The following is a 13,334-nucleotide window of genomic DNA, read 5'->3' as shown; positions in this document are numbered from 1 at the left end:
ACCACCTTTAGTAATGTTGTACCATGTTGTGATGAAGTTATTGTCCTAGGAGATTTAAATTTAAATCTATTCGTTGGTTCTAATGTAACTCAGCATTTTGACCGCCTGCGCCTGTTGGAAAGTTTCGAATTCAGACAACACGTCGTGTTGTCGTTTACCCAACTAGTTATGAGCATCAATCAGAATCTTTGACTAATATGATATTACTGTCGGAAGATAAACTGTTAAAAGGTAATGTTGAGCATTTAAATTTTCATGGAACCACGGACCATCAGTTAGTTTATTGCAGTTTACACGTTAATATTTCAAAAATTAAACCTAAATTTATTCGATATAGAGATTTTAAGCACTTTGATGCCCATAACTTTAAACATGATATATTAAATACTAACTGGGCAGCCATTTTGAAGTGTGCGGTTGATGAAAAAGTTGAGGTATTAACATCTAATGTCTTAGGGCTTTTTGATACACACGCTCCCCTTCGCACAGCTCATGTCACTAGACGCAAGACCCCTTGGTTTACAGAAACACTAAAAATCATGAAAAAAGTACATAACAGATTTTTTTCTAAATATAAACGCACAAAGAATATTAGCGATTGGGAGGATTACAAGAGAATGCGAAATATTTTTACCCAGGCTATTTGTAACGAAAAGAAGGCTTATTTGGTATTTGTGTCACGTTCACAAAATCAAAAAGTTATTTGGAAAACACTAGATGAAATGAATGTTTATAATAAGGAAAAAGATAATCATTGCGTGTTCGTCAGGTTGCCCCGCCGATTAATGACAGTACTTTGAGGTATCACGAAAAAAAAACAAAAAATGAATAACTTATGTGAGCTAAGGCAGGTTACTGGTGACGAAATTGGAATTGTTATTCGTAATATATGTAAAGTCCAATGCATCTGATGCTGATAGGATTTCGATAGATTCTAGAAGTGATTGAGCTGTGTGAATCAGACATAACTCCGTACTTGCTACATATATTTAATATTTGTATTTTAAACTTGGAATTTCCTTCCGAAAATTGGAAGAAAACAATTGTTAAACCTCTGGCCAAGGTCTCACAGCCCGATACGTTATCTGATTTAAGACCCATCAGCCTGTTATCTACAATGGGCAAAATTTTAAAAAAGTTAATTTATCAGCAAGTGGTTGCGTTTTTGAACGAGCATAGTCTCATTCCACTTCATCAGTCTGGCTTTCGAAAAACCCAAAGCACAACTACAGCATTAATTAGTATGCTGGATGATATTTTAGGTACCTCAGATATTGATAAAATTACGGCTTTGGTTCTCTTGAATTACAGCAAGGCATTTGACACCATTGATCATCGAATTTTATATGCAAAGTTGTCTTAGTTGTATTCAGATACCACTGTGCTATTTTTTAGGAGTTACTTAAGCAATTGGTTTTAAGCTGTTGAAATTACAACAACATTGCAATTAAAATAATAACATCATCATTTTTGCTGCTGGATAGAGGAGTCCCACAAGGCTCTATTCTTGGTCCTTTAGTGTTTATTCTCTTTATTGTATACTGGAAATATTGGAAAAACAATTAAAACATCTTGTATATACCAATATGCTGACGACATTCAACTGTATACCAGTTTTGACAAAGAAGAACTACCTATAGAAAAACTTAATAATGATTTAAGTTCCATTATTCTTACTCAGCTAACAATGGAATAAAATTAAATCCTAGTAAATCGGCAAATACGTTTTTTTGGGCCTAACAAGGACTGGGTTAAGGATAATGTTATAAAAATTTTAAATAATATACCATTGCCCAATGTAGATAAATACAAAAATTAAGGTATTACTGTTGAAGACAGTCTAAAGTTTGTAAGTCAGGTTGTGAAGGTGGTCCAAAAATCTTTCATTGCATTGAAAAATGTGTACAAGAGTTTGTGAAAATTATTAACACAAACCTGGAAATAAAGTTAACGGAATCGCTTGTTTTATCATACTGCAATTATGGTGATACAGTTTATTGGCCCTTTCTTAATAAAAATTCAAAATACCGGCTTCAAAAAATACAAAATGGTTGTTTACGGTTCATTTTTGGGGCAGGTGTAAGAGTTGCCTAGCAAAACGGTTACTTCATAATTCCTGTCCAGGCTATCTGTTTGATAAACTTAATAAAAGAAATACTCTTCATAACAGAGACACGCGCTTTAATGATTTATTTGATGTTCCTAGGCAAAATAGAACTTCTCCAACGTTTGTTTTCCTATTTGTTACCTAAATCGTCGCTTTGATTGTGAACTGTCCTAACCTACATAAAGTAAAACTGGAGCTAGCGCGCTTTCAAAAAAGTTTGCTTCCAAAAAACTTATATATTCTTTTCTAGAATATTAAAAAAAGGTCAAATCATAACAATTTTTTGATATTTGTAATTAGGTGTCATACTTGTTGTTTGGATATTTTTATTTTGAAATTATAAACAATATTTTAGGTTTTATGTGGCTTAGCCCCTTTCACTACCACAGAGCTAGTTGTTTTGCCGGAATATTTTAAGATGTGAAAAGATCTAACAATAATAATGTTATAAAATAATGATAAAACTGAGCAGTTTTTTTTAACTTTTTATTATTAATATTACTAATACAAAATGTTTAAAAATAAATTTTATTTAAACTGTCAGTTTTCGTCGTTCTCGGATTCAACTTGATCCTCATCAGTGGTTCTTAGTCCCTCATAAAATCCGTGATAAGCAGACTTTATGGAGTCAGATTCGCATAACTTACGCAAGCCCGTTAATTTTCGTTTTTCAATTGGTATACTAGTTGTATACAAATTAGGTATAACTGCATTTAGGGAAGATACGCCATTTCTTAAAGATGCCTTTTTAACTTCTATGGAACGAAGTTCAGAATCATCAAGACGTTTTTTAAAGAAAATTTTGTTAGGTTCTTCTTTCCTATATTGAATCTATTTTATTTTTAACCAATTCAAATTACTTCCATCTGTACATTTTTTTTTGTTTAATATTGCGGATTTGGAAAAAGATTTAAAATTTAAGAAATCTGAATAGTTCATTTCAGTAACATTGTAAAATGGTTGCTTAGTTTTTGCAGTTCGAGCTACTGTGTACCAACCCTCTGGGGTGTAAATATCGATTTTATTACCACGGTTTTCAATGGCAGAATGAACGCTGTCACATTCCATTTCAGAGTGTCCTGACTCCATAAATTTTTGGTTAATAATTTCAATCGGAAGCAAATGTACAGCTCGTAAAAACATGGCAGCATTAATGCAGTTACGGTTTTGTCCCGATGCTGTGTCAGCATAGAATGTAACTTCTTTTACTTCAGGGCTAAAGCCATTTAAAAGTTTCCACAAACAGGTTGCGATCTCTGACGAACCTTTGGTGCCAACCCCCTCATGCCACATAAAATTTTCAGCTTGTGCAGTCCCCAAATTATATACGGTAAAGTTAAATGTCTTTAGTTTTTGGGTATAGTATAACTTTCCTACTTGTAATGAAGGCATTAAAAGAATTTTCTCCATATCTACGGCAAAACACAAAAAACTCTTGTCAAGTTTTGCACGATTTTTGTCGATTTGTTTTGCTTCTCTAACCTCTGTTTTTCGGGCCAAGTGTGCATCCATACTGTCCTGCATTTTTATCTTTTCCTCATCATTTTTGTTTTTAAACTCGGCACAATAATCACATTGATCTTTTTTAGGCCGATGGAAACCAATATTGAACTCCGAGGTAAAAATATGCTTATAAAAGCTAGCTTTTTCTGGTACTACTCCAAGCTCTGCACAATAATCTTTATAATCTAAATATATTCTATTTTCAGATAATCTTGTAGGGAGATATTCCCTCTTTGTTGTGCTTCTACAGTAATGTGAAGAAATTAAGGGTAATTTTTTAATGTGAGATCTTATTATGTCTTTGGTTGCTTCAGATTTTTTTTGCGGTGGTGATTTCTTGCCCCTTTGATCTGGCTTAACGACTTCATGTGCAGAACTTTTATCCAGTGCTGTAAGTACCTTTTTACTCGAAATTTGTAGAGTTTTAAGGAAAAAGTTTTGACAAACTTGATGTTGTGTATGTCTTGCAGTAAGTTTATATACTAAGGTAAACTTTCTTCGACTACCCTCTTTTTGTACAACGTATGAACGCTTCTTTGGGATACGCTGAACATGTTTAGCAATAAAGTTCCACCTTGACTCTTCGCTTTTTATATTATAAAATTCGTTAAAAATATCATGTCGCGTTTCATTGGAAAAAAGTTCATTACATTTGTAATGACATCTACATTTTACCTCTGCTACTGTTTTTGCTTTTTTAGGTCTTCCCTTCTGTGTCCGATATTCTTTTCCCTCCATTCTTAAAGTTTTTTGGACATTTCTGGTCCATTTTGATGGGTCACGTTTTCGTTTTCTTGTTAGCTTTTCCTTCTCTGCATTTTCGGTGACATCGAATGTTGATGTGGCATTGTTTCTTTCCATCAAAAGCCTTTTTCTTACATTTACTAACGGTTCTGAACTTGAAGATGCTTCGTCGTTATCGTCGTTTCGATTTTCTTGATTTTGCACTGAAAATTAAAAATATGGTGTACTTGATTACAATAATTAACAAACTACCTTCAACTGGTGGTGATACTCGACTGTTCAAAAATTCTTGATGGTAAGCCGTGACTGCACTCAGCCCTGGAAATTCAACGCTTTATTCTCTGCCTAAAAGTAATAACATTTTAAACGTAATTTAAAAAAAAAACGACTACTTTAAATGTAACGCAGATGCATGCTTAGAATTACAAACGATAAATATATTTATTTAATTTTTTAATTTAATTTAATTAAACTTAACTTAAAATATTAATTGAAAAAAAAACATTATTTTTAATAAATCACATGCGACTGCGTACTTGCGTTAAATTTTTTATACCTTCAACTGTTACTGGTGGCGATAATAATAACCCATCGGTATCGGGAATGTCTTGCCCACAATCTCCTGCAGTAACCGGCATTTTAGATAAAATGTGCATACATTTTAATAATTATCTTTTTATAAGTTACAATAAGTTAGGTATTTAATTTGTACATATTTATAATCATGTTAGATACAGAAAGTACGTTAATTACGAATTACGTACGCCTAATTCCGCACTATTCACTCGAAAAATAATTATGTACTTACCAAAATAAACCGGCGATAGTATGGTATATTCACTTTGTACTCAAGAATACAAAGCGCACTAAATGCGTGCAATTATTATTCCAAAACATAAACAAATAGCGATTTCGAAAGGTAATTTAGTAGACTTTATGTGTATATTGATTCTTTTTTAACTAACGACACCAAAAAGAGATTAAAAGATACTCAGCATTCACGAGCGGGCCGAAACAGGGACGCAAGAGCCAACACAGAAACCATAAAAATGTGGATAAGTTTTATTCACATCTATAATATTTTGATCCATAACGCTTAAAAACGCAGTTGCTAAAAGTGCTAAGCTGCTTATGCCTATTCACTATATTAAGATGTGGGTTAGATCTCTTAGCAAATTTTATGTTTCAGGGACTTTATATAGGTTGTGACTTAGGATACTTTTAATATTCAAAATTTATACTTTTTACTATTTGTTGACAGTCTTAACTCAATTTTCAATTTTTTGTGGGTTACGACTCTTCACTACCAAAGCGACGAAATTAGCCAACACTAATATTTTTCGCAAACTGTATGACCTACCATTTTTGGCATTTAAGAAAAGATATAAGGAACATTTACTTAGCCAAGCTTAAATTATTAGTTGGTAAAAGCAATATACTTACGCCATAGAATGTCAAAATTTTGTAATGATTTTATAAAATGTTATTCCTACCCTGTGTTACCTTCTTTATAATTACAAAAGTATCATTGCTTAATTAGTACCTTAAGCTGCCAATATGTAAATTTAATCTTATGTATTTTGTAAGTATGCTCGGTTAATAACAGCTTGCTGAACTTCGCCGAGTCAAAAATAAAGGCCTATTATTATTATTATTATTATTATTATTATTATTATTATTATTATTATTATTATTGTTTAATTCTAGGTCTTGATCGGTTCGTTTCAAAATATGTTTTGTTAATCGGAGCAGTGATTATATTGTGTTTTTGCTCCAAGAGACAAACTGTTATGAAATATATATACGAAATACATCATAATTTTTTTCTATAAAATAGTTGAATTTAAATAAATTATTAATTAAATTTGCTTTTTTCAATAAAATAGTTAAGATAAAGGATAATTTTGAAAAAAAAATTTAAAGGTGTTAAAGTACTTATCTTATCTAATAATTCTTAAAATATTTAATGATGAGAGCTTAATTAAGCACCGAATTTGCACTCTTTCTTTACAAATACGTAATCTGATCTAAAGTACATCTTGTTTAATCAAAAAATTAAATAAGTTCAAGATTCCACTTAAACGGTGCCAAATAAGAGGGCACTTTACGTTATCCTTTATTAAAAAAAAAATGTTTTTAATACCCTTCGAGTGGCGGAGAGAAGTATGGTTTTAACACGATGGCTAACCAGCGCATTTCACTTTGCTGTAAGAGCTATCCTAGACCGAACCTACATTGATAGATGAATTAAGGTGGTGGGATATAAGGTGGAGGGATAGATGAGTGAAGGTGGTCAAATTCCTTGGTCAGCAATTTGCCTGATTTGATGCCTCTAGACTTTTTTGTGTAGGGCGCCGTGGAACAGCTCATATACGTAACTCGGCAGAATTTCTGAGGAATGCTCCAAGCGTCTTGAGTCAACAGATACTGTGGAAAAAGAATATGTGGAAATGCATGAAGAACATTTCGATATATTTGAGTTGACTTTTTTTGCTGAATATTAGCACAGTATTTAAAAAAAAAATATTTTCATAAGAAACCAGTGTCCAATCCTTTTTTTCCAAAAATTTCAATACACATGTTTTGCAAGTCGGTCCCTGAAGTAGTCAAATCACCTGCAACTCTTTAAAATTTATCCTAATATTTAAAACCTAAAAAAATTCATTAATTAATCACTAAAAGCGATAAAAAAAATTAAAACTGTGTTTTGTAAACGATGCATGTTCGACTATAGATGTGTCTTATCTCAAATTACTTCTCTATGATTCCTGTATATACTCTAGAATTTTGACGAGTTAAACGGGGACACCCTGTATGAAAAATTAACAATCTTATAATAAAACATGATTAGATTTAACAATTGTAAATTCCAATTACGTCAGTAGGAATCATTTTTCAACAGCAAAAAAAAAAACGAAAACTTAAAGAACTTTTCCTATGTTCAATTCCTCTAAATTCCTTGATCTACTATAATAACGATTATAAATAGTCTCCTTAAGGTTGAGCCACAAATAAAAGTCAATTGGTGACAAATCGGGAGATTTTGGCGGCCATTTAATATAGTCAGTCCCAATAATAAGGCGGTTAGGAAAAATATTTGTTAAAAATTCTTTTACATTTATTATTAGCAAGACAGCCATGTTCTTAAAAATAGACTGACCCCAGGTCTATTGTGAACAGTCTACACTGATCCCAGGTCTATATCAGGAAGGGGTTTAATGGCAGCAAGAATTTTTTCAAGCATTTAAAGTACCATCAATGACAAATAGCCCAATAATAAGGTCGCCCAATACCAACTCACACATTTAACTTTTGAGGGCACTGAGTAGTGAGTACGGAACTAAAAACCTCTGCGCTCCTTTTTTTGAGACCATTAGCAAACAATGGACGGATTGTGTTTACCATGCGATATAAAAGAGGACTCATCCGGAAACAAAATATTTTCTAATAGCGGAGTAAATAACGGGTTAAAATGTTTCAATTTTTTTTTCCGGCTTAGAACCAGATGAAACCTTTACCAAATCATTAGTTTGGTTATTGCACATACGAAATGGGTAATTACGACTCTTTTTAATGGTACCGAGTTTTTTTAAATCAGAATTTAAAAAAAAATGGCTTAATTCAAAAATGTTACCATTATACATTAAACTGCCAATATCTCCGAAACTAATTCATATAGCCAAATTTTTTTTTTTTTTGCAGTAAAATAATTGCAGAAAACTTCTATTCTTGTTAATAAAAAACATGAAAATTATAAAATTTATATTGTTGGTATTGAATTTTTCAGCAAGCGATAAACTTTTTTGTTATGATGAATTTTGCCATACATGCTACGAATGAAATGTAGAAAAAACCATAAGAAAGTTTTTAAAAAAAGCCACAGGTTTCTATCCGAAATAGTTTTGGAAATATGAATTTTTAAAGTAACGCGTAGGTGGAAATTGCCACGCTCTATACCGTTGCCGACCGAACGTACTTCCAACTGCCGCCATTTATTAACCATCTACGAATAATTTATAAATGAAGTTGGTGAATAATAATAACTTAAGATTTTTAAGTAAACTTAAAAAAATAATTTATTTGAATATTTTAATTAAACGAACTTTAATTTTTAATAGTCATCATCATTTTGTGATTCCAATGAATCTGGTGTGTCTATAATGTCTTTGTTGCCACAAAATTTACAGTTGCACTCGTTATAACACTTCAAGCCCTGGGATACACATATACACTTTTTAGTGTTGCAGTTTCCATCGGAACATCGAAGAACTAAAATTTTCCGTAGTTCCTTTGGGACGGGATCCTGTGTCGCAAATATTGGAGTCCATATATTAGACTCTATATCATTTGTCCATCCATATTTTCTTGGGTCTTCAAAATTCATATATGGTATGTGACTGTTATACCAAACTTTTAGTTGATATATGCACCTAAAATAAGAAAAGCCATAAGCGTCCAAATTTCCTTTTTTTGTTATTATCTAAACTGTAATCTGTAAAATATGAGTTTTTTTATGTCTTCATACCTATAGAAATAAAGACAAAATGTAAGTATAAACCTACCTTTTTAAATGCTGTTTGAATGCATCGTCAGTTGGTGGCAGTTCCACGGCAGATTTATTTGCATTTGTAGTTAAATGCAATCGTAGTGCATTTAGGGTAGAAATATCATTGACCTTGTTTCTATATAGAAGTAAAATAAATTGTGTACTCCGTTTAACTGCTTCTGTATCCGATACAAATGGCAGATCATATAGTTCTTTTAGCCTAACGATATTTTTTATTAGTACATCAAAGGCTGTTTTTTTACTAATTTTGAAAAACGAACTAGTTGTGTCGCATCCCGTGAGGCAATGAACTGCCAAAATGTTTCTTAAAACTGCTTTTCCCAATTTTTGAACTACATCCTGAATTGCTAAGAAGCGTTGATTTTTTGAATGCCCTAATTCCATAAGTAATTTACAGCTCTTTATTTGTTTTGTAACAATGAAATGGTGTAAAAGTAAAAGTAATACGTCGGTATCCACAGATTTGACAAGAATAGAATTACTATGCTCTCGCTCTGCCAGGACGTGAAGAATAATTCGAGTATCTGCTTCTTTCTGATTACTTTTGTATTCTTCCCAAATTTGTGGCTCTTTATCGGTTGTTATAATATAGACATTTTCGGAATTTTCAGATCCTCCTGCTACTATTAAAGTTTCATTCTTATTTAGAGATTTTGCTGCAAATTCCAAAAGATAACTTACAGTAAAAACTAATAAGGCCTTCTTATTGTTGGATGATTTGAGAAAATCATTAAAAATTGGAACTTTTCGAGACCCAAAAATTTTGTATTCTGTTGTATCTGAATCTCTCAGCAGATTTTAATGAATTACATGTGTAAGTGTCAAAAACAACTGTTATTCTCTTAGCATTGTGTTTCCGTCCGCAACTTAGCATTCGATTTAAGAATATTTGTGCTAAACCGTTAAAAGTCAAAGAGGAAGTTGGTTTCAATTCTTGGACTATAACCATACCATCAATAATATACAGGGTGAGTTTTTTAAAGTGTTACAATGCGATATATCAAAAACGGCTGCAAATCTTTTTTTTACATTTTGGTGACATTTCAAGTATACCGGGGGGCACTTTTTGTGATATTTTTGACATTTGTCCCTTTACCCCCCTAAGAGGGGGGGAGGGTCACTTCCTTATTTTAAATGGAATGACGTGTTTTTTATTCTTAAATACGAATCTACATAAAATATGAAGTCTGTTTACAAAAAATTTTTAAAATTGCTCTGCTGGTTACGGAATTATGATCAAAAATGTTTTGATTAAATTTAAAAATAATTCAAATATTTTACCATAATAACAGCCGGTTGCCATGGAAATCCTACTGTTTATTTTACTAGTATGGATGGAAATGAAAATCCTAGTAACAGTAGGATTTTCATACCAACATAACAAGCAATGTCACATAAAAATTTTAACGTGTTATTAACAAGTAAATTGTGTTTAAAAAGAAAAAAATTGAAGCGAATTTCAGTGTAGAAGTAGATATGTTGTTAATTTTGGGGGAGTGCAGAAAATTATAGGGAGGCTGCAGTAGTGTGGGCCGAGAGGCTTCCGGATATTCCAAAATCTCATATGGCCTTTAAGAGACTGGAGACCAGAAGTCGTATGACTGGTAGTCTAAAAAGTAAACGACGAAATCGGATTAAAACGCAAACAGATGAAAATAAGGCAGTTGCTGTATTAGGAGCAGTAGCTATTGATCCTCAAATCAGTACCAGGCGGCTTGCTTTAGATGCTGGAATTAGTCAATCATCAATTATAACAATTCTGCACCGGTACAAGTTTCATCCTTACCACATTACACTTCATCAAGAGCTTTACGGACATGATTTTGAGAATCGCATTAATTTTTGCACTTGGATTTCAACAAAAATGCGTGAAAATAATCATTTTTTGAGAAACGTTATTTTTTCTGATGAGGCTTCTTTTAATAATTGCGGGCAGGTACGATTTAACTTATTTAAATTAGAACATATTCAAGTTTTGGTTGTTTGTTTTTCTAAAAGGTAAACAGGCACAACATGCATTACTGGGCAGCAAATAATCCTCACTGGATGAGAACTGTACCAAATCAACATCCCTGGTCTGTGAACGTATGGTGTGGTATTTTCGAGGATAGAGTTATTGGTCCGCATTTTTTCCAAGGTCATTTAAATGGACAGGTCTACACAGATTTTTTAAGAAATTAGTTACCTCGTCTACTAAATCAAAATTTAAATCCTAACGTATGGTTTCAGCAGGACGGAGCTCCACCCCATTATGCCATACAGGCCCGTACTTATTTAAATGAGATTTTTGAAAATAGGTGGATTGGTCGAGGTGGTCCTGTCAACTGGCCTGCTCGTTCGCCAGATTTGACCCCCCTTGACTTTTTTTTATGGGGATTTATAAAAGACAAAGTAATGGCTAGTGCACCTACAACTCCAGAGGACATGAAAAACAGGATTCGTTTTGCTTGTTTATTAGTGACACCAGCAATGTTACAGCGGGTACGAAACTCTGTCAAGAAAGGATAAGAAAGTGTTTGGAAGTCGAAGGCGGTCACTTCGAACAGCTCCTTAGGCATAATACATAGACGATAAATAGTTGAAAAAATAAATAGTTGAAAATAGTTGATAAAAAGTTGAAAATAATTTGTTTTTATTGTAGTAGAATATTCGAATTATATTTAAATTTAATCAAAACATTTTTGATCATAATTCCGTAACCAGCAGAGCAATTTTAAAAATTTTTTGTAAACAGACTTCATATTTTATGTAGATTCGTATTTAAGAATAAAAAATACGTCATTCCATTTAAAATAAGGAAGTGACCCTCCCCCCCTCTTAGGGGGGTAAAGGAACAAATGTCAAAAATATCACAAAAAGTGCCCCCCGGTATACTTGAAATGTCACCAAAATGTCAAAAAAAAATTTGCAGCCGTTTTTGACATATCGCATTGTAACACTTTAAAAAACTCACCCTGTATGATGATTCTACACTATTTGGAGAAACTATTGTATCTGCACTTGGCTCTAATCTCTTGCATAATTCAGACTTGGCAGTTTTTCGCATCGAACCATCTTCATAAAACATTGACGAAGGCACCAATGTAAGTTTATATGATAACAAGTCATTTAAATTGATTTCCCGAAATCGCGCTGCACATATTATTCTGCGAAACATGAATTCAGAGCCGACAATTATTTTTTTGGAAAGCAGTTTGGGTTTGATTTTTGCATCTTGAAAACTAATTATCTTGTTTCTCTTTGCGGGTTTCCAAAAGCTCTCCTCAGGTGACCTATTAAAGAGTTTATTCACTTTCTCTTTTCCTGTTTCTAAATAATTACAAAGCCTTTTTTCAATTTCCTCAGTTGCTATTTTTCCCGTGCATATATTTATTAGTTGCTTGGGAACAATATCTAAATTAAAAGGGTTGCACCAATTTGTCTCAAAAGCATCCAAAATTTTTATTATATCTTCTTCGTTTCTAGTAGCTAGTTTCTTTTCTTGAGGGGTTTCTTCTGCAGTTTTATTAAACAACGCTTCTGAAAAAAAGATCAGTAAGTATAAAACGTATGAACACACTAACCATTTTTGACTTACCTAAAAAATGTTTTGAATAATCACCCAATGAGTGACGCGTCATCATCCATCGAAATAATGCGGCTGGTTTTTGAGAAAATCCTATAATTCCTGAAGAGCTTTTACAGTCTTTATTAATTGACTGTTCAAGAGCCATGTCCGAGGCCACACAATTAAATTTTTTATTATTTGTCTTTTTAACAACAAAATATTACGGCTAATAGGGTCGTTTCTTTTCTGAGCAAAGTGTTGTGGAAAATTCCACAACAAAGAATATAATTTTTAATTTAAAAGATTATTTTTAAACAGGCGGAACTCATCAAACACTTTACTGAGAATAGAAGTATTTTTCTTCAGTTCAGAGAATTTGTCCCCGGCACCAAATGCAGCGGGAGTAAGCATTCGGACGTTGTGATTGGCTAGTTCGGTGACAAAGCGGGAGAAAATAACGCGATATTATTTAATTTGAGAGATATTGATCAACGATGAGAGAGAACACAGGGTTCGCATTCTCCACTATTTTTTGGCCCAACAGCGGCGTACTATTATTTTTAAACGGTTTTTGAATTTGTGTTTTGTTGAAATATTACTTTACTTAAATAAATACAGTCCACTCATACAATAAATTGTGTGCTTAATTAAACAATTGGCCCACAAAGTTTATTATCATACGTAGACCTTTTTGTGTTGGTTTTTTTACAATACAATCATCATTGTTCAATAATTGTTCACATAAGAGGCACTTCATTGTTGTTATTGTTCATATGAAACAGAAACAAACACATCAACAAAACTCTCATAAAACATAAACACACACCAACGCAATAAAAACGTGTTTTAACGCACAAAAATCAAGA

The 13,334-nt window shown here is 32.5% G+C and overlaps 1 long non-coding RNA gene across 1 annotated transcript; it reads right to left on the bottom strand.

Annotated features, from left to right (window-relative positions):
- Positions 1–8,412: 8,412 nt before the first annotated feature.
- On the bottom strand, positions 8,413–11,611 carry LOC126734131 (uncharacterized). The gene is made up of 2 exons (XR_007659985.1): positions 8,917–11,611; positions 8,413–8,784 (listed from the first exon to the last, which is right to left on the bottom strand). It is a non-coding gene; the product is annotated as an uncharacterized LOC126734131 (long non-coding RNA).
- Between the last annotated feature and the right edge of the window lie 1,723 nt (positions 11,612–13,334).

Source organism: Anthonomus grandis, chromosome 3 (genome assembly GCF_022605725.1).
Source record: "Anthonomus grandis grandis chromosome 3, icAntGran1.3, whole genome shotgun sequence".
Taxonomy (NCBI): domain Eukaryota; kingdom Metazoa; phylum Arthropoda; class Insecta; order Coleoptera; family Curculionidae; genus Anthonomus; species Anthonomus grandis.
This window is presented reverse-complemented; position numbering and strand designations above follow the sequence as displayed.